General features: G+C 47.1%; 1 protein-coding gene across 1 annotated transcript in view; it reads right to left on the bottom strand.

The window, feature by feature from the left end:
- Nucleotides 1-23,783, bottom strand: part of rab9a (RAB9A, member RAS oncogene family) — a 113,737-nt gene extending 89,954 nt beyond the window's left edge. Inside the window, exon 1 of the mRNA XM_038802465.1 lies at nucleotides 23,619-23,783. The gene's annotated coding sequence lies outside the window, so the exon portion shown is untranslated. The remainder of the gene's footprint in view (nucleotides 1-23,618) is intronic.
- Nucleotides 23,784-24,537: the final 754 nt, after the last annotated feature.

The following is a 24,537-nucleotide window of genomic DNA, read 5'->3' as shown; positions in this document are numbered from 1 at the left end:
CCTGAGCCACCATGAGGAGACTCCTAATAAATTGATATTGAGTGGAAATAGATTGAGAATGGAGCAGTGAGCGCATCACCATGCTTTTCAGGGTGCTCTTGCCCCTTCCCACACTGCAAAATTGGTGCTTCCATTTTCTTTCTGGCTCTGCCCATTTTCAGAAAGAATTGCTGAACAGTAAGTTTCTTTGTAATAATGGTGAGAATAATAAACAAATATGGTTGTTTGGGCATTGAATGCCCTACTAGTGCAAGCAGAATCCATGATTGCTTTAAAAAAGGAAATGGATAATAATCCGAAAAATAAATCTTTTAAAAGGTGTGGACAAAGGAGAGGTTAAAGGGTCAATGCAGCAAAATAAATAGACCAAGCAACCTCTGACCAGATAGCAAAATTCTATAGTTCTGTTGCTTCGCTCATTATGCAGACATCTCCATGATCCGGAAAACAAGGGGGAAATTCATGAACATTAGCTGGAGCAAAAAAATTAATGGATCTTAAACATCGATTGAACTTGAGGAAAAGATGTAAGCAACACTTTCAACGTGCTAAACATTAGTTGGTATTCATATGCGAAGCACTACTGAAATGTACAAAATCAAATAGGTTTCAACTTTTATTCATTCTGTCCTTTTTAATTGGGACTTTTATCAGCTTGCTATTAATGTCTTACTAGAAAGGATTTCAACCAAACATTACAAGTTACAATGGGGCTCTTCAAGTCCCTCATTATTATGCTGGCTCTGTTCTGTGTATAATTAGAATACACTGTGAATAGAAAGTAGGTCAGAGCCTGACTCCAACAGAGAACAAACGGAAATGCTTGTTCCCCAACTTCCCGGTTGATGCGCGATCAATAACTACTGAAACGAAGGAGTAGTCCGAATTGAAGGCTTTAATCAACAAGATGTTTCCCCAGCAGCTCGAGTACAGAAAGAAGGTTGGCGAGCCTTCTCCACCAATGGTAGCTCACACTCCCAGGTACCGTAGTACCTCTAGTCGTTCTACCACACCGGTCTGCACTCACCATAATCATGCTGCTGGTTTAATGTCTTCCCAACATCTTGTTCACTGCCCATTATTTTTGAGTGTTACTACTTTTATATACCCCTTAAAAAGGTGAAAGGCTATGCTTGCCACTTTCATCGCACCATGACGTCAAACCGTGATCATTTAAATATTAGGAGTGGGTGCCCACACCTCTGGGTATTACTGCAGGCGTCAATCCAGAGTTACTGTGATTTCAGAGCAGCTTCGAGCTGCAGGTCACAAACCAGTCTGTTTGAAGGCTGAGAGTCTCACATGAGCCCTTACTCAATGTTCTCTTACTGATGAATCTTTGATGAATTGCCATTTGAATTCCCTTTAGTGGAGACTACACAAGGTCCTGTTTTTGCTGACATCCAAACCTTTGGCATCTGGCAGGAAACAGCTAAACTGATGCTGTGATTGAAGGGCTGCAGCAGAAGTAGGGGCCTGCTCACTTCCATTGTAGTTTGCAATGGCAGGTATTGAAAGACAGCAGAGAGTGGAGCTGGGGTAAAGGCCAGTCTAATGTCTGGGACAGAGTAATGTCCTCAAAGAATATCTGTTTGGTTCGTCCTGCAATTTGACAGCTTGAACATCTTTCATCGAGACCAATCTTTCCTTTTTCGCTTTCAGGTTTGTTTGTTTTTTAAACTGAATTCAAATATGCCATGGTGCAATTTGTGCTTGATCGTTTCCAAGTCACTTCAAATTAAAATGACACATTTGACCTTTGTGCTGCAAAGGAGTTACAATGTCCAGAGAGTTACTTGGGGCTGGTGACCCTTAGCTTGAACCTCATGGACTAGATTTTAGAAGCTCGAAAGAAGCTCTGAGCACCGTCTGAGCGACATGCAGGAGACCTACCCTTTTTGCATGATGTTAGATTATGGCACGCAGAAGCATCATAACACTGTGCATGTGGATATTCCCCACTTGCACAGTAGCAGACATGAACTGCATTTCTTCTGCAGCAACAGTGGCCTCACTGGGCCTTGGCCATTTAGGGTGGCATGTTTTGCAGTGTTCTGCATACACTTGGCACAGCCCCATGAAGGCTTTGTGATGGGTCAGTGCGGAGGTGTGATGTGCTTTTCGGAGCGCTGATCAGCAACACAGCCACCAGCCTGGGTTGAGGTTCTGCGCTGATCTATCCATCTCCTCTCTGCAACAATGATAGCCTCCTGCATTAACTCAATGGGCCATATCGTAGACTGAACTGCAAAGCTAATATAAAAAAAAACAGCTGGCATTGTTCGGCTTCACACGCTGCAGGGAGCTCCGCTTGGTCTACACAGTCATGTTATTTCAGAAGATGAGAACAAGTACTTGAATAATTTACTCAGAAGACAGCAAAGGGATATAGGATATCACTAGTTTAAAGCTTGCAAGTCTATGACATCCTGGTGTGTATTCGGATATTGGATTTTAAAATGTATGTAATTGTGTATGTGATGTTTATAATTGTATCAGAGGAAGATAAAGTAGACTTATTGAAATTCAATAATTAAAACGTCTGATTTTCTAAATGCTTTTCTGTAGCTAGGCAGTATAATATAAATTTTAGACGTTCCTGCACATTTACTGTAACATCTCACCTTTCTAATCGTGGTTGCCTATGTTTTAACATAGTCATAGGGCGCAGAGAGTTACTGACAACTAGGAAGAGTTATTTTCTATATTTAATTTTTAAAAGATGCTTCAATTCTAATTATTTTAAATGTAGCCCCACTTGACACATTCTTTAAGTGTTAAACTTTTATAATTTATTATGTCTTAGATTATTTGCAGGTGCACAACAGCTAAACCCCAAATTACTGCACGCGAACATCTGCTCCCTTGACTGATTCCACTCCCTGGCTGATTTCTCAGATAGATTGATACATGCCAAATGGTTTGATTCTGAACCTATGCCTCAAATTCCATATCCTCTCCATCACCAAAACTACTTATTTTGATCAATATTTCAGATGCCTGAGCAAACAATTCAGTTTCACACTTGCATGCAGCACGAAGGGAACCCTGCACTGATTGGAGCACTGTCTTCAGGATGACACGGTACTTCGAGACCCCGCCTTCTCCCTCAAGTGGAGATGAAAGATTCTGTGATGCGCTAACAATTGCACACAGAAACACGAAACGGTACAAAAGAGGCTTTATTACCGTGAGATGTTATTCCCTCAAGTGGAGCTGTAAAATGGCAGCTCAGGAGGCCTCATGGATATTTATACTGCTCCCTGTGGGCGGAGCTAGCCGGCAGGGGCTTACCGACAAACTATGTAGGGGTTTACCGACAAACCTGTAATAGCAGGTACTATTGTACATCCCCTAATAGAGGCACGCACATATATATGCAGTGGTATTACCACATTCTGCAATGCTCTTTGAAGTACAAAAAGAAAATCAGACCACCTGGTGTCCTGGCCAACATGTATCCCTTAACCAACATCACTAAAATAGATGACCTGGTCATTATCGCCTGCAGGACTTTGCTTTGTGCTAATTAGCCACTGTGCTTCCTACATTCCCACAGTGACTGCACCTCAGAAGTGTATAAAGCCCATTTGGGATGTCCTGAAGTTGTAAAAGACACTATATACATGCTTTCTTTTCCCATTTCTGCTCCACGTCTCAGCCACCCTTCACTGAAACATTGGAGTATAATTTAGCCACCCCCTGGCCTTACTTGCTTTATGCTCATAAACTCCAACCGTGTCAAAAAAGTGACTGACTGTACTCTGTCACACATACAGTACCGCTTGCCCAACTGATCCTCACACTTTACAATGGATTTGTGACATTCACCACATTTAATTTAAAATCCCTGTTCTCATCATCAGATCTCTCTATGGCCTTGCAAACCTCAGCCACTCGGTCTTACTTCCTCTTCTGCATCCGTTGGTCTTCAGACTCAGGTCTGCTTTGCACTCATTCCTTCCTTGCTCATTTGAGTGCCGGTCCTCCTGTGTAGGGGCTTTTCCCTAAAATCCTACACTCCTCTAAATGTTTCTTTCCCATAACCTTGTCAACCCATGTCACTTGCCCCACAACCCTGAAGCGGCAGACGATCGAGTCATGTATAATTCCTAACAGAAGAGGAAATACAGGGCGCAATTCTCCGGAAACATTTCTAAGTGGTAGTGAGCAGGAATTTCCGTGAGCTTCCTGGCGCTCGAGTGAGGCCAGCAACGCAATTCATTGTTAATTGGTCCACCTAACAAGGTTTCTCGCCGTAAATGAAGGCTTGCGAGTTGATTCGCCAGCACTGCGCTCCTAGCCCCCCCCCCCCCCCCCCCCCGCTAACAAGGCCGAGCAGCACTTTAGCTGCACTTGCTCACCCAACCCCAGCCAGCTCCTAACAATGGCGCAAAGGAGACCAGCCCCATGATTTGGGGATGCTGACCTGGGGAAGCTGCTGGACACCATGGAGGCCAGGAGGGATGTCCTGTTCCCCGAGGATCTCGGAGGGTGAGCCACAAGACAGCCAGTGCTGCCTAGAATGAAATGAAATGAAAAAGAAAATCGTTTGTTGTCACAAGTAGGTTTCAAATGAAGTTACTGTGAAAAGCCCCTAGTCGCCACATTCCGGCGCCTGTACGGGGAGGTTGGTACGGGAATTGAACCGTGCTGCTGGCCTGCCTTGGTCTGCTTTCAAAGCCAGCTATTTAGCCCTGTGCTAAACCAGCCCCAGTATGAAGTGGCGACAGCTGTCAGCTCGGGGAGTGTGACCTGGAGGACTGGCCAGCAGTACAGGAAGAAGGAGAATGACCTAACAGGGCAGCACAAGTGAGTAGACAACAACGCGGACCCCCCCCCCCACACCAAGGGAGCACCCACCCCCAAACTCCCCATCCGATCCCCAGCCCTCCTCCTTGCCCCTCAACGCCCCAACCCTGCCTTCACACCCCCTCCCCCACCACTGTGAACCATGTGTGTGGGTTACAATTCCCTTTATGTCTCCTCAGGAAAGGCTCTCCCATAATCATCGGTAGAGGGCCCGACTGGCGGAGGGGTGCCAGACATAAGCATCCTCACCTCCTTCTCCAGCCCTCAACCCCTGGAGTTGGATGGGGCTCATAGAGCCCCCGCAAGGAATCCCAGGACGGGCGACAGACCGAAGTCCTTGGTGGTTCGCTTTCACCGGCTTGCTGACAGGGAACGTGTGCTACGATGGGCCAAGGCGGAGAGGAGCAGCAGATGGAACAACTGCGAGGTGCGCATTTACCAGGACTTGGGAACGGAGCTGGCCAAGAGGCGTGCAGGATTCATCAAGGTGAATGCAGCCCTCTACAAAAAGAAGGTGAGGTTTGGAATGCTGTATCCTGCAAAGCTTTCGGTTACGTTTGAGGAACTCCACTACTACTTTGAGACACCAGAACAGGTTTGGACTTTTATTAAAGATAAGAAACTGGACTTGAACTAATGGGCACTTAGTTCTTTCAGTGCTGTACAGTGGCGGCGGTCTGTTAACCTAATTTGCTCTGATTAGGTGTGGACTTTTATTAAAAGAAGAAGCTGGACTTGAACTAAAGGACGGCGGTTTGTTAAACTATCCTCTACTGTAATGCTTTATCCAAGATTGTTTTCTGCCTGGACAGAGCAGAGAGTGGGGGCTGGAGGGTGCACTGTTTCGGGTGTTTTGGGGGGATTGCAACAAGAGGGGGGGGGGGGGGGAAGAGAGGGGCCCTGCAAAGGGGGCCCTGCACTTGGTACCTTTTGGCGGGAGATCGGGGCCTCTGATAGGGGGATGGGCTAGGGGCTGGTTAAGGGACTTGAAAGGGCACGGTGGGATACAATTAGGTTAATTGGCCCCTGGTGCGTGGGGGGAGGGCCCAAGCGCTCAGACGGGAGACAGGCAGGCTCCAAGGGCAGGGGTCAGCGTAGCTAGCGTAGGTCAGAGGGCACCAGGGAGAGTCGGAGGTGGGGCGGGGCTAGGGCCAAGCCCAGGGCTGACCTGGCAGGTCAGGCCTCGGGGGGCAGGGGAGCCGGGTGGAGGTGGAGACAGAGGGTTAGGGCCATGTTAGTTTAGCTGAACACGTGTGGCATGGGCAAACAGAGCTGGCAGGGGAAGTGCCTTATTAACATGTTTATTCTTTCCCACTGTTTGTTTTCACTATGTTAAGGCTCTTTGCACAGGGCCATTTTTCTCTCTGTAAATGTTACAAATTTGTGTTAAATAAAAACAAAAACAAAAAACATGAGTTGTTATTGCTTTACTGACTGACCCATCCCTCCCACTGACAACATGCCCATTGTCACGCAGGTCCTTCAGCCGACGGAGCAGCCCTTCCTGGGCGGCATTCTCTCCTGACTTCGAGGAGAACACCTCGGAGGAGAGCTCCGAGGATGCAACCGTGGTCGCAGCACAGCTGTCATCCCCCCCCCCCCCCCCCCCCATCAACACAGATACACACACCTTACCAACACAGTAGGTGTCCAAAATCGTATAACTGGACAATGTTGGTTTCAGACATTAACGAACCTTAAAAAATAATTTTAATTATTTCATCGGAGAGTGGTGTCCACCACAACATAAATGTCTCTCATCGTGTCATTGTTTGGCAATAGTTCCTGCAGAAAGAGAACCTAAAAGTAAGAACGTTCCCATTGAGACAATCGTACTGCTTTAAATCTACAGTTACCATCGGGTCACCCAACACATGTTTGGAAGTAGAATATAAGAACTGGCCATAATACAAGGAAATCTTTGTTGCCTATGGTCTTGACAGGAATATTAATTTGAAAAGCAATCTTTCAGCTGCAAAGCACCATGTGATTCATTGTGTGACGTGTTCCAGATTTCAATAGTGCCACCAAGCATTTCTACAGATAGAGCAAGAAATTAGCACCAGCCACCGCAGGCCAATATTGTGATCGCCCTATTAGTTAGCTGAACAATAGCCTTCATTTACATATCTTGCTTTGGAAAAGAAAACATTCCTGGCCATAATCAAAAAAGGAATGGATGCTGAGCCAATGATATTTTAGGAGCAGTGACTAGAACTTGAGTAAACAGATCAGCTTTATGGACCAACTTAAAGGATGTGAGGGAAGCAAAGGTGCAGGGATTTAGGGAGGCATTTCAAATGCAGGGCGTATGGTAGTGACGGTTGCTATTGGTGGGATGAAGGGGCAACAAGTGGCCAGAATTAAGGGAATGGAATATTTGGTGTGTGAGGGGATGGGAGTGGGGTGGTTGTAGGACTAGAGGAGGTATGGAGAGCAAAATCATGTCAGAAATGAAGGGTGCAATTTAACGGAAGTACTTTGATGTGTCAGTTTGGCTGGAGTGTTTCCCAACGGCCGTGTTGGCAAGATTGCGGCCTGTATTTATCAGCACTTAGCATCGGAAATGAGCTCCCACGAGCCTCTCACCATCACTGGCTGTCTCACTCTCTGATGTGCCAGACCCGTGCCTCAGTGTCTCGCCACTAACAAGGGGGAGCTGATTTTAAACGCTCCTTCACCACTCCCTCCCACATAGGCATGGCAGCATGCAGACCTGCTCCTTGCTTTGCGGATGCCAACCTGGCCAGGCTTCTCGATGCCGTCAATGCGAATCCTGTTTCTCTGAAGGGGTTGGATGCCTGCAGCAGACTCACCAAAAATGCCTGGGAGGCGTGGCAGCAGCTGTCAGCGTGAGCAGCAACGCCAGGACCACCGTACAATGTCGAAAGAAGACCAATGACCTCCACTGAGGTGCACCACCTCTCTCCTGGCATCAGTTCTGCCAGCCATCCCTCAAATTCCATCCCTCATCCCCACAAAGCACTGGATGACATCCCGCACTATCCCCACATCCAACCTTAGTTTTTGCTCCTCAGAACCCCCCTGGCACCCACCAGCACAACCCCTTCATGTCCAGGTGCGGTGCCCACACATGCCATCTGCTATAGACCTCCTGACCCAACAAGCGTGCGGCTCACAACACCTTCTCTTTGTCCCCGCAGGAAAGATAATCCATAATCAGTGGGAAAGGACCAAGGCGGGGGGACGGAGTACCAGAGATTCGAGTCCTCACCTCCTATGAGGAATGAGCCAATGAGAAGAGACCATTTTGGCCATATTGGCATGAGCTAGGCATTTCCCAGGAAGTCACTTTTAAAGGCAGGCAGGTCACCATCCAGGAATCTTTGCCTAATATTCATCAATAACTTCATTACTCACACATGGGCATAGATCAGATGAGAAGACTTGCAAAAGAAACAAGTCTATTGGCTGGCAATGAATAATGACATTGAAGTTGTCACCAAGCAGTGTGAGGCATGTCAAGAACATATGCCAAGTCAGCACAGAATACCATTCATTCTATATTAAGTTCCTACCAACCCTGGATATGGGTTATCCCTTTTTAGTACCCAAATAACAGAGATTCTTGGTAAAGTATTTGAAACTTTATTCATCAGCGTTAAGTGTCGACTAATAAAGTTTATTTTTCAATACAGAATTTAGGAAGTTCCAACTAGCCAGGCAACAAGCTAGTCAGATTGATTGTCTTTAGCAGGTGGTTGAATTCAAAATACAATAATAGTTTGTGGTAATTTCTTCAAATCAAAATGCACAGTACAAAATGAAACAAAGAAAAAATGGCGATTTGCAAAGTAAGCAAGAGAATAGTTTGCAGGGATTACATAAGAATGATTCCGGAATATAAAAGTGTTTTCTCATCCCGACAACTGGTCTTTTAAGGAGATTACTATTTTTAAAGTTTCGTCCTCTTTACAGCTGTGATTGGCTTTAACTAATTTATAGCTCACTTAATTTGGCGGAAGTGTCTCTCTGTCAAATTTAAGAGATAAACGATTTGCAGTAATTTTCCATGATGGTCTGAGCGAAATACATTTCCCACAAGAAATTATCACTATGAGCTGACGAGCCGTTATCATCGAAAAGGAACTGGGACGGCAGCCCAGTTTTCCATAGCACAAAGGGTCTTTTCTGTTATTTGGCCTTGCACTCGCTGGCAGTCTTCAAACAACTTGCAAAATGTGAGAATGGTGTATCTTATCTGATCAGTTCACAGTTAGTCAGCTTTTTCCTCACTCTCATGGTTAATATATTTTGATTTAGTTAAATACTCTTAAGGATTAAAGGATTTTTCCAACCAGGATTTCTTCATTAAACCTTTTTTTTAGTAAACATTTTATTGAGGTATTTTTTGATATTATAACAACAACACAATATACAATGTACATGAAACTATAAACATAGTGCAAAAGTCATCTCCCTCCCTTACAGGTTGTCCCACCTTTATTAACCCCCTACTCTAAGCGAAACTAACCTCCCCCCGCTGACGATTAATTTTCCGCGAATCAGTCGACAAATGGTTGCCACTGGTTGAGCCTGGTCTCCGACTTCAGGGGCTTTGAGTCCCTCCAAGCTAATAGTATCTGTCTCCGGGCTACCAGGGAAGCAAAGGCCAGAAAGTCTGCCTCTTTCTCCTCCTGGATTCCCGGATCTTCTGACACCCCGAAAATCGCCACCTCTGGATCAGCGGCAACCTTGTTTTTAACACCGTGGACATGACATCCGCAAACCCCTGCCAAAATCCCCTAGCTTCGGACATGCCCAGAACATGGTTCTCTGGTCCTCCCGCACATTTTGCACACCTGTCTTCCACCCCAAAGAATCTGCTCATCCGGGCCACTGTCATGTGAGCCTGGTGAATAACCTTAAATTGGATCAGGCTGAGCCTGGCTCATGTTGCGGATGCGTTGACTCTACTTAAAATTTCCGCCCATAGACCATCCTCTATCTTTCCTTCCAGCTCCTCCTCCCACTTGCGCTTCAGTCCTCAGTCTGCGGCTCCTCTGACCCCATATGTTCCTTGTAGATGTCCGAGATGCTCCCTTCTCCTACCCATCCTCTGGAAATTACCCTATCCTGAATCCCCCTTAGCGGTAGGGGCGGGAATGTTGACACCTGTTTACGTAGGGAGTCCCGCACCTGCAGATACCTGAATTTGTTTCCCCTCGCCAACCCAAACTTCTCCTCCAGCGCCTTCATACTCGGAAATCTCCCCTCTATAAACATATCCCCAATCCTCTCAATCCCTGCTCTCCGCCTTATCCGGAACCCCTCATCCATACTTCCCGGGTCAAACCGGTGATTATTACAGGTTGGGGACCAGACCGATGCTCCCTCTGCTCCCACATGCCTCCTCCATTGCCCCCAGACACTCAGGGCCGCCGCCACCACGGGGCTGGTGGAGTACCGTGCTGGTGGGAATGGCAGAGGCACAGTTACCAACGCCCTCAAACTGGTGCCCTTGCATGAAGCCGTCTCCATACGCTTCCATGCTGATCCCTCCCCCACCACCCACTTCCTGATCATGGCTATATTCGCCGCACAGTAATAGTTACTAACATTTGGCAGCGCCAGCCTGCCCTCTCCCCGACTCGGCTCAAGCTTTACCTTCCTTACCTGCGGGGTCTTGCCCTCTCAAACAAAGCCAGAGATCACTTTGTTGACCAGTTTAAAAAAAGGACCGTGGAATAAAGATGGGGTGGCATTGAAACACAAACAGGAATCTCGGGAGGACCGTCATCTTCCTGTCTGCACCCTCCCAGCTAATGACAACGGGAGCACATCCCATCACCGAAAATCGTCCTTCATTTGGTCTACTAGCCGGGCCAGATTTAATTTATGCAGCCGGTCCCATTCCCGCGCCACTTGAATGCCTGGGTACCCTACTAAGCATCCCCCTACTAATCTAAACGGCAGCTCCCCCAATCGCCTCTCCTGTCCCCTCGCCTGGACCGCAAACACCTCATTTTCCCCCATATTTAGCTTATACCCTGAAAACCGGTCAAATTCCCCTAGAGTCCTAATTTCTTCCATCCCCTCTAATGGGTCCGATACATACAGAAGCAGGTCATCTGCATAGAGTGAGACTCTGTGCTCCAACACCCCCCCCCCTCCCGGAAAAGACCCTTCCAGTCCCCTTGAGGCTCCCAGAGCAATTGCCAATGGCCCTACGGTTGGCGCGAACAGTGGGGAGAGGGGGCATCCCTGTCTCGTCCCCCGGTGCAGTCTAAAATAGTCCAATGTTGTCCTATTCGTCCGTACACTTGGCACAGGAGCCTGATACAGCAACCTGACCCAGTCAATAAAGCCCTGCCCGAATCCGAACCGTCCCAGTACCTCCCACAGCTAATCCCATTCTACCCGGTCAAAAGCCTTTTCTGCATCAATTGCGATCACTACCTCCAACTCCCTACCTTCCGGGGACATCATGATTACATTTAACAGTATTCTTACATTGGCCACCAACTGCCTACACTTAACAAACCGCGTCTGGTCCTCCCCAATAACGTCCGGAACACAATTCGCAATCCTGGAGGACAAAATTTTGGCCAGCAGTTTAGCATCCACATTCAACAGGGATATTGGCCTGTAGGACCCACACAGCTCCGGGTTCTTGTCCCGCTTCAGAATCAGCGAAATTGTGGCCTGTGACATCGTTGGGGGCAGCAGCCTTCTTTCCCTTGCCTCATTGAACATCCTCATCAACACCGGCCCAATATTCCAGAGAACGTCTTATAAAAATCCACTGGGTACCCGTCCAGCCCCGGGGCTTTACCCGACTGCATGGCCTTCAGACACTCCACGATCTCTTCCAACTCGATCGGGGCCCACAGCCCTTCTACCAGCTCCCCTTTGGGAAATTCAGGCCCCCCCCCCCACCCAAGAAGTGCCTAATCCCCTCCGGCCCCATAGGGAGTTCCGACCTATACAACCTGGGGGAGATGTCATAATATACACACAAGTATATGATGGTGCACAGACAGACATTGATTGACACACAGGATGACCAATGAACACACAGAACACAGCAGCCAATCACCAGACAGGACACGGCCACTATAAAGCCAGAGGGCACTAGTTTTCTCGATGATGTGTTGGGTATGCTGGGTCTGCGAGGACTGCATTTACCATAGCAGTGAGAGAGACAAGCTTCCAAGAAATGCAACTCTATTTTATTGAACTCTTAACTATTAAACATACTTTAACTGTGGGTTGACACTATGCTGAGTTGACTGGAGACCTGAGGCTAACCTGACCAGACTATCCTGCTACCACATGGTGGATGTTCTAGTTGTTGCTCACAGGCTCTGAGTGTCTCAGAGGCTGCATCCCCAGAGATCAGGAAAATAGTGCCCTCTGGCTTTATAGTGGTCGTGTCCTGTCTGGTGATTGGCTGCTGTGTTCTGTGTGTTCATTGGTCATCCTGTGTGTCAATCAATGTCTGTCTGTGCACCATCATATACTTGTGGGGCAACACGTTAGCATGGTGGTTAGCATAAATGCTTCACAGCTCCAGGGTCCCAGGTTCGATTCCCAGCTGGGTCACCGTCTGTGCGGAGTCTGCACGTCCTCCCCGTGTGTGCGTGGGTTTCCTCCGGGTGCTCCGGTTTCCTCCCACAGTCCAAAGATGTGCGGGTTAGGTGGATTGGCCATGCTAAATTGCCCGTAGTTTCCTAAAAAGGTAAGGTTAAGGGGGCGGTTGTTGGGTTACGGGTATAGGGTGGATACGTGGGTTTGAGTAGGGTGATCATGGCTCGGCACAACATCGAGGGCCGAAGGGCCTGTTCTGTGCTGTACTGTTCTATGTTCTATGTTGTGTGTATATTATGACACAGCCTACTGTAGAAATACTTAAATGCCTTATTCACCCCTGCTGAATCTCCAACCAGGTTCCCATCTTCGTCATTTACTTTCCCTATCTCCCTGGCTGCCTCCCTCTTTCTAAGCTGCTGTGCAAGCATTCTGCTGGCCTTCTCTCCACACTCATAAATCCCCCCCTCGCCTTTCTCAGCTGCTCCACCGCCCTCCCTGTGGTTAACAAGCTGAACTCCGCCTGTAGCCTCCGCCGTTCCCTTAAAAGTCCTGCCTCTGGGGTCTCTGCATACCTCCTATCAATCTGTAGTATCTCCTTAACCAGTTGGTCCATCTCTATCTTGTCCACCTTCTCCCTACTGGCCCATATCGAGATCAGCTCCCCTCTGACCACCGCCTTCAGTGCTTCCCAGACCATCGCTGCTGAAATTTCCCCCGTGTCGTTGACCTGCAGGTAGTTCTGAATACATTTCCTCAGCCGCTCGCACACCCCTTCGTCAGCCAAAAGTCCCACATCTAACCTCCAGTGCGGGCGCTGGTTACTTTATTTATTAACCTGCAGGTCAACACAGTGCGGTGCATGGTCTGAGATTAACATCGCCGAGTACCCCGTGTCCACAACCCTTGCCAGTACGGCCATGCTCAAAATGAAGGAAATCGATCTGGGAGTACACTTTATGCATGTGTGAGTAGAAGGAGAACTCCTTCACACTCGGCTGCCCAAATCTCCATGGGTCCACCCCCCCCCCCCCCCCCCCCCCCATCTGCTCCATGAACCCTTTTAGGTCCTTTGCCATTGCTGACACCCTGCCTGTTTTCGAGCTTGACCAGTCCAAGCCAGGGTCAATAACTTCCCCAGCATCCTCTTTGTAAACTCAACATCATCCCAATTTGGCGCATACACATTTACTAATACCACGTGCCTCTGGAGCGAAGCACTGCATAGGGTCAACTCCACCTCCACGTGCGCAAGGCTCAGCCTGACGCAACTAAAGGTGGTACATAGAGCCCACTTAACGAGAAACCGTATGAGTAGGTTCTTCCCGGAGGTGGAGGACAAATGTGAGCGGTGCCAGAGAGGCCCGGCCAACCACGCCCACATATTCTGGTCTTGCCCCAGACTTGTGGAGTACTGGACAGCCTTCTTCGAGGCTATGTCCAAAGTGGTGGGGGTGAGGGTGGAGCCATGCCCGATAGTGGCGGTCTTCGGGGTTTCAGACCAGCCAGATCTATTCCTGGGGAGGAGGGCGGACGCCCTTGCCTTTGCCTCCCTGATTGCCCGCCGTAGAATCCTGTTTGGCTGGCGGTCAGCAGCACCACCCAGAGCTGCAGACTGGCTGTCCGACCTCTCGGAATCTCTCCAAATGGAGAAAATCAAATTCGCCATCCGAGGGTCGGACGACGGCTTCCACAGAACGTGGGAGCCATTCATGCAACTGTTCCGGGACCTGTTTGTGGCCAACGTACATGAGGAAGAATAGTCGGGTGGCCAAGAACCAGGGGAAAATGGACGGGAATCGGGGGAAGGTAGCCGGGGGGGGGGGGGGGGGGGATACGGGCTCGGTATGGGGGTTTGATGGCAAGCCAAGGCCCAAAACCAAACTATAAATAAATGCCTATAAACATGTGCCTCGGCCATATTGGGGAATGTAAAATATGTATGCTGGCTAAAGGGGGCGGCCACAATTATTGTTATGAAGATGCTTACCTGTAAATATTCATGTTAAATTTTTGTGTTTTCCTTTTTTTTTTCTCTCTCTCTAATAACTTGTAATTTGTCATATATAAAATATGAAAACTCAATAAAAAAACATTTATAGAAATACCACGTGCACTCCCTCCAGTTTCCCACTGACCATAATGTACCGACCTCCCACATCCGAAACTATTTTACCCGCCTCAAACATCTGGGGCAAAATTCTCCAACCCCCCGCAGGGTCGGAGAATTGCCCGAGGCCTGCGTCAATCCCGCCCCCGCCACTGCCGGAATTCTCTGCCACCCGGGAATTGGCGGGGGCGGGAATCACGCCATGCCGACTGGCGTGCCCCCCGCGGCGATTCTCCGACCCGCAATGGGCCGAAGTCCCGCCGCTGAGAGGCCAATCCCGCCGACGTGGTTTCAACCACCTCTGGTGGCGGCGGGATTGGTGGCGCGAGCAGACCCCCGGGGTCCTGGGGGGGCGCGGGGCGATCGGACCCCAGGGGATGCCCCGTCGGTGGCCTGGCCCGTGATCAGGGCCCACCGATCGGCGGGCGGGCCAGTCGGGGCACTCTTTTTCTTCCATCGCCGCCACGGCCTCCACCATGGCGGAGGCAGAAGAGAACCTCCCTACCGCGCATGACGCGTGACGTCAGCGGCAGCTGACGCACCGGCGCATGCGCGAACTGGCGAAGGCCTTACGGCCAGCCCCGATGCCGTGCGGCGGGTGTCAAAGGCCGTTGGCACCGGTTTTGGCTCCAGTCGGCGTGGCGCCAACCACTCCGGCGCGGGCCTAGCCCCCTCCGCACCTTTGGGGAGGCCCGACGTCGGAGTGGTTGGCGCCACTCCGCTACGCCGGGACCCCCTGTCCCGCCGGCTAGGGAGAATCCCGGCCCTGGTCTTTGAATCCAGTCCCAAGAGAAAGACCTGACTGACCCAGCCTTTCCTCAACCTAACCTGGTAAATTGCTCTAAGCTGTGTCTCCTGCAACATTACCACGTCCGCCTTCAGTCCCCTAAGATGCGCAAACACATGTGCCCTCTTGACCGGCCCATTTAACCGTCGAACATTCCAGGTGATCAGCTGAGTTGGGGGGGGGCTCATTGCCCCCAACCCCCCCTTCGCCGATCAGCCATCCCCTTTTTTGGGCCCGCCTCCAGCTCATGCTCCGCGCCTCCACCAGCCCGCCCCCAGGCAGCCTCCACCCCCAACCTCTCTGTCCCTTGGCCCAAGTACCTCCTTCGTCAGCAGAACATTTCCCCCCCCCCAGTAACAACCCTCTGTAACCCAACCCCTTTGATAAACCGAGCATGTGCACAGCCCCCACTGCGCTTCCGTGAGCTAGCCCGCCCAGCTAGCTTGGTGGCCCCCATCCCTGGCACCGGACAGTCTCTCACCTATTATTCCCTCCTCGCCCCCGCCCCCCCCCCCCCCCGCTCATACAAACATACTACAACGTCAAACAATCCTCACACAATTGCCAGACAGAAAAACACCAAAATCTAAACAAGCACACTTCCATCCCCCAACAGTGCAAATGAAAACTTTAACTCACACAGCTCTGCCATTGGTTCCAAATCAATACAGAAGGCATTACAAACAGCTTCCACAAAACAAAAAACGAGAAACTTTTTTTTTAAAGAACAGAAAGACAAAAAGAAAAAAAAAACATGAACGCTGCAGCAAAGTTCAAAAGTTCTCAGTCCACCACCAGTCCTTTTCTTTTCACGAAGTCCAGCGCATCCTCAGGCGACTCGGAATAAAAGTGCTGTTCCTCGTACGTGACCCAGAGACAGGCTGGGTACAACAGTCCGAACTTCACCTTTTTCTTAAAAAGGATTGACCTAACCTGGTTGAAGCCTGCTCTTCTCCTGGCCACCTCCACACTCAGGTCTTGGTAGACCCGCAGGATACTATTGTCCCACTTACAGCTCCGTGTCTGCTTGGCCCACTGTAGAATGCGCTCCTTGTCCAAGTACCTGTGGCATCTCACCACCATTGCCCTCACGGGGTCTCCCGTTCGCGGCTTCCTCGCGAGTGCTCTGTGAGCCCTGTCCACCTCCAAGGGTCGGGAGAATGCCCCATTCCCCAGCAGCTTTTCAAACATATGTGCGATATATGCCCCAGCATCCGCTCCTTCAGACCCCTCCGGGAGCTCGACGATTCCCAAGTTCTGCCGGCGGGACCTATTCTCTAGGTCCTCCACCTTCTCCAGGAGCTTCTTCTGCTGGTCTCTCAGCATCCCTACTTCTAACTCCACCGCAGTTTGATGATCCTCCTGCTCAGCCAGCGCCTTCTCCACCTTCTGGATCGCCCGATCTTGGGAGTCCAATCTAAGCTCAAGCCGCTCAATCGACTCTTTTATAGGGTCCAAGCAGTCCCGTTTCTGCTTAGCAAAGCCTTCCTGAATAACTTGCATCAGCTGCTCCATTGACCGCTGGGTCGACAAAGCAGAGGTCCGGTCCTCCGCCATGCTGTCTCCTGCTGCAGCTTCAGCCCAAGCCTTCTCTGTCTTTCTGTTTCTGCCTTTACGAGCACTTCTAGTCCTTCTCTCCATGCACCGATGTGGGAATACAGTACACAATCGCCTCTGTCTTCAGTTTCACAGTTCAAGTCCGGTAGAAAATCAGGGGAAAAGGTCCAAAAGTCCGACCCAAGCGGAAGCCACCAAATGTGCGACTTACTCCTTCAAAGCCACCACGGGAAGTCTTCATTAAATCTTTTATCTATCTTATCTATAGCTAACCACAAAATCTGATTTCTATCAAACCCTCTTGCATTGAAATAGATGTGGTTTAATCCAATAGGTTTTCCCCGCTCCCTACCATGTTTCTGCCTATCCAGTCTATTCAGCTTGCCGTTGCTGAGTACTGCATCTCCTTTCAGCCCTTCATTTGCTTCGCTGCTGCTGATGATCCCACCCTCCTGCCAATCTAGTTTAAACTCTCCCTTGTAGCACTAGCAAATCTTCCTCCCAGGATATTGGTCCTCCTCCAGTTCAGCTGCAACCCGTCCCTCTTAAACAGGTCACCTCTGCGCCAGAAAATATCCCAATGATCTAAGAATCTGAATCCCTGCTCCAATTCTTTAGCCATGCAGTCATCTGCCTTATTCTCCTGTTCTTACCCTCAGTATCAGTGATATGCTCCTCCTGCAGGATGTTGGAAGCTCAGGGAGAATTCCGTTGTCCCTGGTGACTACACCTCTGGGAAGTACACCCAGCTGCAGCTCCTGGGAGACCGGGCTAAGGAGCTGGATGCTCTCAGGATCATCCGGGATGCTGAGCACTTTATAGATAAGTGTTTTAGTGAGGAGGTCACACCTAAAGTGCAATCAGAGAGTAGCTGGGTGACCACCAGGAAAGGCAAAGGGAGCAGGCAGAGAATGCAGGAGTCTCCTGTGGCCATTAACCTTGTAAACAAGTATACCATTTTGGAGATAGATTTGTGTTATGTTATGGGCCAGGGTTCAGAGAACCCCAAAGTTTATCATGGAGTTCACCTGACCCACAACTTTTAATAGATTGTGGTATGGGGAGCACAGGGCCCACTCTGGTACAGCAGAAATGGAAAAGTATTTTTTAAATCAAAACAATGGTATTCTATGAACTCAAGTTAACCTTTTTAAAGCATGCAGTGAACATCTGAGCAACCATTAATTCAAATACAATCCCCAAAGAATACAACACTAAGTAATTCTTAAGCTGTCTGTTTAACATCCAGAAGACTTTAAAAAAACCTTTCAACAGAGCACATCAGGTAAAGTCACTACTGAGAGAAGTTATTAGTTTTAAATCACCAAAGGATTGATTTACATTCTTTAGATTATAGAGAGAGACTCTAATACACCTTCTGGCTGTGACTGCAGCTATCCAGCTCTGAAAATGAACCTAAAACACACCCTGCAGCAAACAGCCTAAAACAAAAGTGAACAGCTGTATAAATCCTAAACTCAGGATTGCCTCCCAAAACTACTCCACATCTCTACTTTGCTTTCCTCCTTTGAGACACTCTTTAAAACCTAACTCTTTAATCAAATTTTGATCATCTTACACACTAAGAACATATAACATACAGTGCAGAAGGAGGCCATTCGGCCCATCGAGTCTGCATCAACCCACTTAAGCCCTCCCTTCCATCCTATCCCCATAACCCAAGTACACCTCCAAACCTTTTTAGTCATTAAGGGTAATTTATCATGGCCAATCCACCTAGCCTGCACGTCTTTGGACTGTGGGAGGAAACCCACGCAGTCACGGGGAGAACGTGCAGACTTCACACAGGCAGTGACCCAGCAGGGAATCGAACCTGGGATCCTGGCGCTGTGAATCCACAGTGCTATCCACTGTGCTACTGTGCTGCCCACAACTGTGGCTCACTAACTGTGGTTCGGTGTCATATTTTGTTTTATAATGCCGCAAAGTGTCAAGGAATATTCTATTCCTTTTAAGCTGCTATATAGATTGTTGATGTTGTTCTACCTAACAACAATGTGATGATGGCCAGATAATCATTTTTGTGATGTTATTGTGGGTTACATATTAATCAGAATGCCAGGGATAACTCCCTGTTCTTCGGAATAGTACCATGGGGTATTTTACATCCACCTGAGAGGGCAGAACAGACCTGAAAGACGATACCTCAACAGTGCTGCACTCCCTTGGTCCTGCACTGAAATAATACAGATTCACAGATGAAGTAAACGGCAAAGGGGGAGTCCAAAGAGTTCATAAGAAAGATGTTTCTTCAGCACCACAGCAGTGTTTACGAATGACCCAGTCACACATCTCAAGGTTCTCACTCCTTTCTGTTTGCTGCTACAGCACCCTGGTATACTAGTGCTGGCTAACTCACAGACCAATCAGCACTAGGGAATCAGCAAGAACAAAAGTCCGTACCTTCGTCCACACTCTTAAAACAAATTTCAGGGAAGGTGGCTGACAGCTCCAATTCACCCTTGTCGCCAATGAAGTAAACAACAAAGATGGAGTCCAAAGAGTTCATGAGAAAGACGTTTATTCAGCATCACAGCAATATTTAGCACAGGGCTAAATAGCTGGCTTTAAAGCAGACCAATGCAGGCCAGCAGCGCGGGTTCAATTCCCGTACCAGCCTCCCCGAACAGGCGCCGGAATGTGGCGACGAGGGGCTTTTCACCGTAACTTCATTTGAAGCCTACTTGTGACAATAAGCGATTTTCATTTTTCATTTCATATTTGCACAGGACCTGCTTACACATCTCAAGCTTCTCATTCCTTTCTGACCTGTTATACCAGTGCTGGTTAACTAGTTCTGGTTAACTCACAACCAATCAGCACTAGGGAACAATCATCCCCAGCTGGTTGATCCTATGCAGATTTATAACAACAGACCTAACAAATTTTAAATTTTAGGGAAGCAGCTACTGCCTTGAAAAATGAAACTCCTTACTATATCGCAACCAAGAACTCAGCAGCTGTCTTCAAAATGCCAATGCAGCATATCTTTAGATGAACTGTTTCCCAAATACATGGGAGTAAGTTTTGGGTTTACAATTTAATCATTCTTACTCTTGTAAAACTTGTGCTTTTACAATAGCATACAAAACAGCTAATAAAAATCCAAAAGGCACACACAATTTCTGATAGACTAAACAGAAAGACAGAGTGATGGGTGCTGGAGTGCTACATTTTCTCAATATGACGAGCATTGAAATCATAAATTCTGTGTTCTCTGTGAGTCAAAGAGTTTTGAACGAGTTGATGACAGTAAACAGAGTAGGAAGTGGCCTGTGGAAAGGTTTCCCGGATCACCTGAAGCAAAGGCTTAAGGAATGTGGCTGTCATCCAAAACCCTGGTAAAATTTAGAGAGTTTGGAAACCTGCTGTAAAGTGTGGTGCCACATTATTCAAAACCAACAGAGGGGTAACAACAAGAAAACCAATGGTCCAAAGTTTGTTGCCAAAATAACTAGGAGACGAATAACGTTGGTGTTATTCATGCGAAAGTGCCACACCAATTTAAAGTGCACAGCAATCCAAAAGTTACTTTCTGTGATGTGTCTCTTTGCCGCTAGCTTCACAAGAATGGCATTTCATTTAGCTCATATTTGAACTGCATTGAAAGGAATGTAGTTTCTATATTTGTGCGCTAATTGTGAACTAACAGAAAGTTGTCTTCACCATTTCAAGTCTAAGAATTTTTTTTGTGGCGTGATAAATATTGATTACTGCCAGTCAACCTCACTGAAACTGAATTTTTTGTTGTTGTTGCTTTTCATGTAAATTTAGAGTACCCAATTCATTTTTCCAATTAAGGGGCAATTTAGCATGGCCAATCCGCCTACCCCACACATCTTTGGGTTGCGGGGGTGAGACCTACGCAAATACGGGGAGAATGTGCGAACTCCACACGGACAGTGACACAGGGCCGGATCGAACCTGGGACCTCGGTGCTGTGAGGCAGCAATGCTAACCACTGCGCCATCATGTAGCCCCTCTGGCACTGAAATTGACTGGTCCCTGCGTAGAGTCTCATTTCAATAGGTTTAAATTGCTGCTGGGAAAAAAAATTTTAAAGTTACAATTTTAAAAAACTTTTTTTCTGCCTCTCTTTTCTCTCTCTTAAGGCAATTTTTCATTCTCTTTATTTTTCTTCCTTAAAGTTCATTCTCAGCCATTGCATTATCCAGTTCACCATCTTTCAATCTGATTGGTTGCTTGCCCTGTTCACTCAGATCCCAGAAGCCCTTGAGAGGGTGCCATGCCATTTTCATCTTGCACTACCAGGAGGGCAAAATATCATTCTGATTAAATGGGTAAGGAAAAGTCTAAGTAACAGCGGGTATTGTTCACTGGCTTGCCACAGCACTTTCTGGCCTATTATTACAGAACAATCAATTAATAACACTGACAAATTATGGATATGAGTTATTCGTCATGTATTAGCTTTGGGAGACATCTCTCCAAATGCCAGTTACTTGGACCCTTCTCCATGCTTCTATGTCACACCAATCATCAACTTGAAGTTTTTGGTGTTTGCTTTACTGCAGACTTTCTGCTTCCAAAGTTATTGTTGGTACTTACTGTGTCATTATTGCCTTACAGTCAAGTCTAGATTTTCCAAAGGTTCCAATTCTAAATCTCTTCCCTGCAGCTTTCCAAATGTTCAAGTACTTTTTATTAGCATAAGAGTTTCTTTAAGTTGACTTTTTATACTTGAAATAGAAGTTCCACAGCTTTGCAGTTGAGAAACCATTTATCATCCACAGAGTACTTCTTGTGGAGCCAGACCATTTAGCATTAAGCATAACATTCACTACTTTGATATAAGCACAAGTCATTATGTGATTCTTAAATTTGATACAAGTCTTGGGTCCTAGAAATCTCGTGAGACATTTTAATACATACATATAAAATCTGTGGTCAATCAACTAAAAAGTTGAGAGGAATAAATACAATAATTTATAATGTGAATGAACACACTTAATGACCTTATACATATATTTTAAACTAAGGATTTTTTTATTGTAGATGTAGTATAATTTTCCCTCAAATGGCTTCCTTTCTGCTTCTTGAACAAATGTTGAAAATGTTGACTTTTCTCTTACATTGCTCATGAAAAGATGATTTTGATTTACCAGATAAAAAAATTAAATTTATATTAATACTGTGTATAATTGTGGAAACTGTGGAGTAGATTGAATGAGTATCTGCAAAATAATAGATTAGCAAATGTCAGACAGCATGAATTTAGAAATGGGAGGTCCTGTTTGACAAGTCGCCCTAATTTATTTGCAGATGAGGGGTTGGCACGGTGGCACAGTAGGTTAGCACTGCTGCCTCACAGTGCCAGGGACCTGGGTTCAATTCTGGCCTCACGTGACTAGTCTGTGTGGAGTTTGCACTTTCTTCCCGTTTCTGCGTGGGTTTCCTCTGGGTGCTCTGGTTCCCTCCTCCACAGTCCAAAGATGTGCAGGTTAGCTGGATTAGCCTTGTTAACTTGCCCTTTAGTATTTAAAGATGTGCAGGTTAGGTGGGGGTCACAGGGATTTTGCAGGGGAATGGGTTTATGTAGGGTGCTCTAGAATAGAATTGAATAAAACTTGATGAAAAAAGCACTCATAAATGAATGTGTGAAATTCTTGGGACAGAAACAGTTTTTTGTTCAGTCAGAGACGTTTGGAATTAGAAAAGCATGAGCTGTTAAACATAATTCCTCCTTTATTTATCTCCCTTCCTAATAAACTCCCTCTTATGGTACATGTGTGTACAGTAACCTCAGGTGAATTAAATGAACAATGTAATTTTCAATACACTACACCATGGTGTCAAAGTAGGGGAGAGTGAGAGAAGGGATTGTAATGCTAAATGCAACAGTTCAGGAGTCAGCACATGTGTTATTCATCAATGTATTAAAATATCCTCAAAACAGAACTCAAGCATAAGCCACGCTAATACTCCGTGAACATGGGTTCAAATTCTACCATGGCAGCTGGTGGAATTTAAATTAAATTAATAAAATATGGAATATGAAGCTATCCCCAGTAATGGTGGGGAAGGCACTTATTGTTGTAAAAAAAACTCTTTGGTTTCCTCAGAAGGCTCAAGGGGAAGGCATTTAAATCCTTACTGGTCCGGCCGACATGGGATTCCAGACTGACAGCAACATGGTTGACTCTTAACTACCCCCTGTGATGAAAGAGCAAGCCACTCAGTTCAAAGGTAATTAGGCATGGGCAATAGATGCTGACCCTGCCAGTGATGTAATCATTTGAAATGTTGGTCAAGCTCTCATATAAATCTATGCCAAATAAAGTCCTCCCCCAATAAGTTGAGTCAATCAAGGCCACTGTTGCACACCTCTTCATGCCAAGCTCAGCACTAAGTAAGGTAGTAGATTATTTGCTTGGCCTCTATGATTGTTTGTGACGTCGGCAAGCACAACACAAGGGCATAAATATATTACATTATAATAACCTGATGAAGTGAAATTAATTAGTGAAGGTTTTTAAATGTCTTTAAGGTATAATGTTAGATGCTTGACAAATCTGTGACTGGATTGGAACACATGCTGCAAATTGCTTAAGTCATACACAGACAGTTAAAATATGCTATATGCTTAACTTTGTAATGCAACTGTTGTCATACATCTCTATTTACTAGAACAGCTGATTTCTGTACATTGTCTTGTCTCGGGCCTTCTGTCAGTCACTCTTCATTTGCACTGTACTTACTCCTTTCAAACTGCTCAAACCCTCGACATCAGGTGAAATGTTTTTTGCTGATTGTACCTACCTGCTCATTTATACTGCAACATCCAAAGAGATCTCTATTTTGTTTCTGGTGAGGAGCTGCTGCTGCCTTCAAGTTGGGGATGGTGCGATCTCTGTGGCTGCTGTTCACTGCCACAGTAACACAGCTGGGTTGGGCACTGCAGCAGAGTCTCATGTGACTTCAGTCACCGATGGAGCTCCACTCATTCTTTCACATCCCCATCTTCAGTACACGCTACATAAATCGCACAACAGAACCCTGTCTAACCACTAATCATTGATATATCACTTATATCACATGCTGTCAGCGTGACACTGAATCCTCCCGAAAATAAAGTTTCAGTAAATGAATTAACCTTGTGTGTGCTGCACCACACACACACTAACTCATTCATTCATGAGTTGGAGCTTTAAGTCCAGTTGTTTTGCTCCTGCTGGCTGAGGTAGTCTAAATAAAACACCAAACAGCCTAGGATCTACCTGATCTATATTAGAATAGAACAGTACAGAACAGGCCCTTCGGCCCTCAATGTTGTGCCGAGCATTGTCCGAAACCAAGATCAAGCTACCCCGCTCCCTGTCATTCTGGTGTGCTCCATGTGACATCGGCAATATACACCAGTATATCATGGTGCAGACACACACTGATGGACACACACAGGGACCAAGCAACATGTACAAACACCGCAGCCAATCACCAGTTAGAATACACGCACTACAAAGGCAGAGGGCACCACGGTTCCCGCTCATTCTGGGTGCTGCCTCTCAGTGTAACAAGAACTCATCCAGCCCAGCACAGACTTACAACACGTGCTGAGAGAACCAACTGGTTCGGACAAGGCTTAGGTCTCTAGTTTAAGTTTGCATCATTTAGACCCACAGTCATCGTGTGTTAGTTAGTTAGAAGTTAGTTAATAAAATTGAGTTGAACCTTCATCAGT

This window comes from Scyliorhinus canicula, chromosome 7, assembly GCF_902713615.1.
Source record: "Scyliorhinus canicula chromosome 7, sScyCan1.1, whole genome shotgun sequence".
Classification (NCBI taxonomy): Eukaryota; Metazoa; Chordata; class Chondrichthyes; order Carcharhiniformes; family Scyliorhinidae; genus Scyliorhinus; species Scyliorhinus canicula.
Note: the sequence above shows the minus strand (reverse complement) of the source record. Positions and strands in the feature narration are given on the sequence as shown.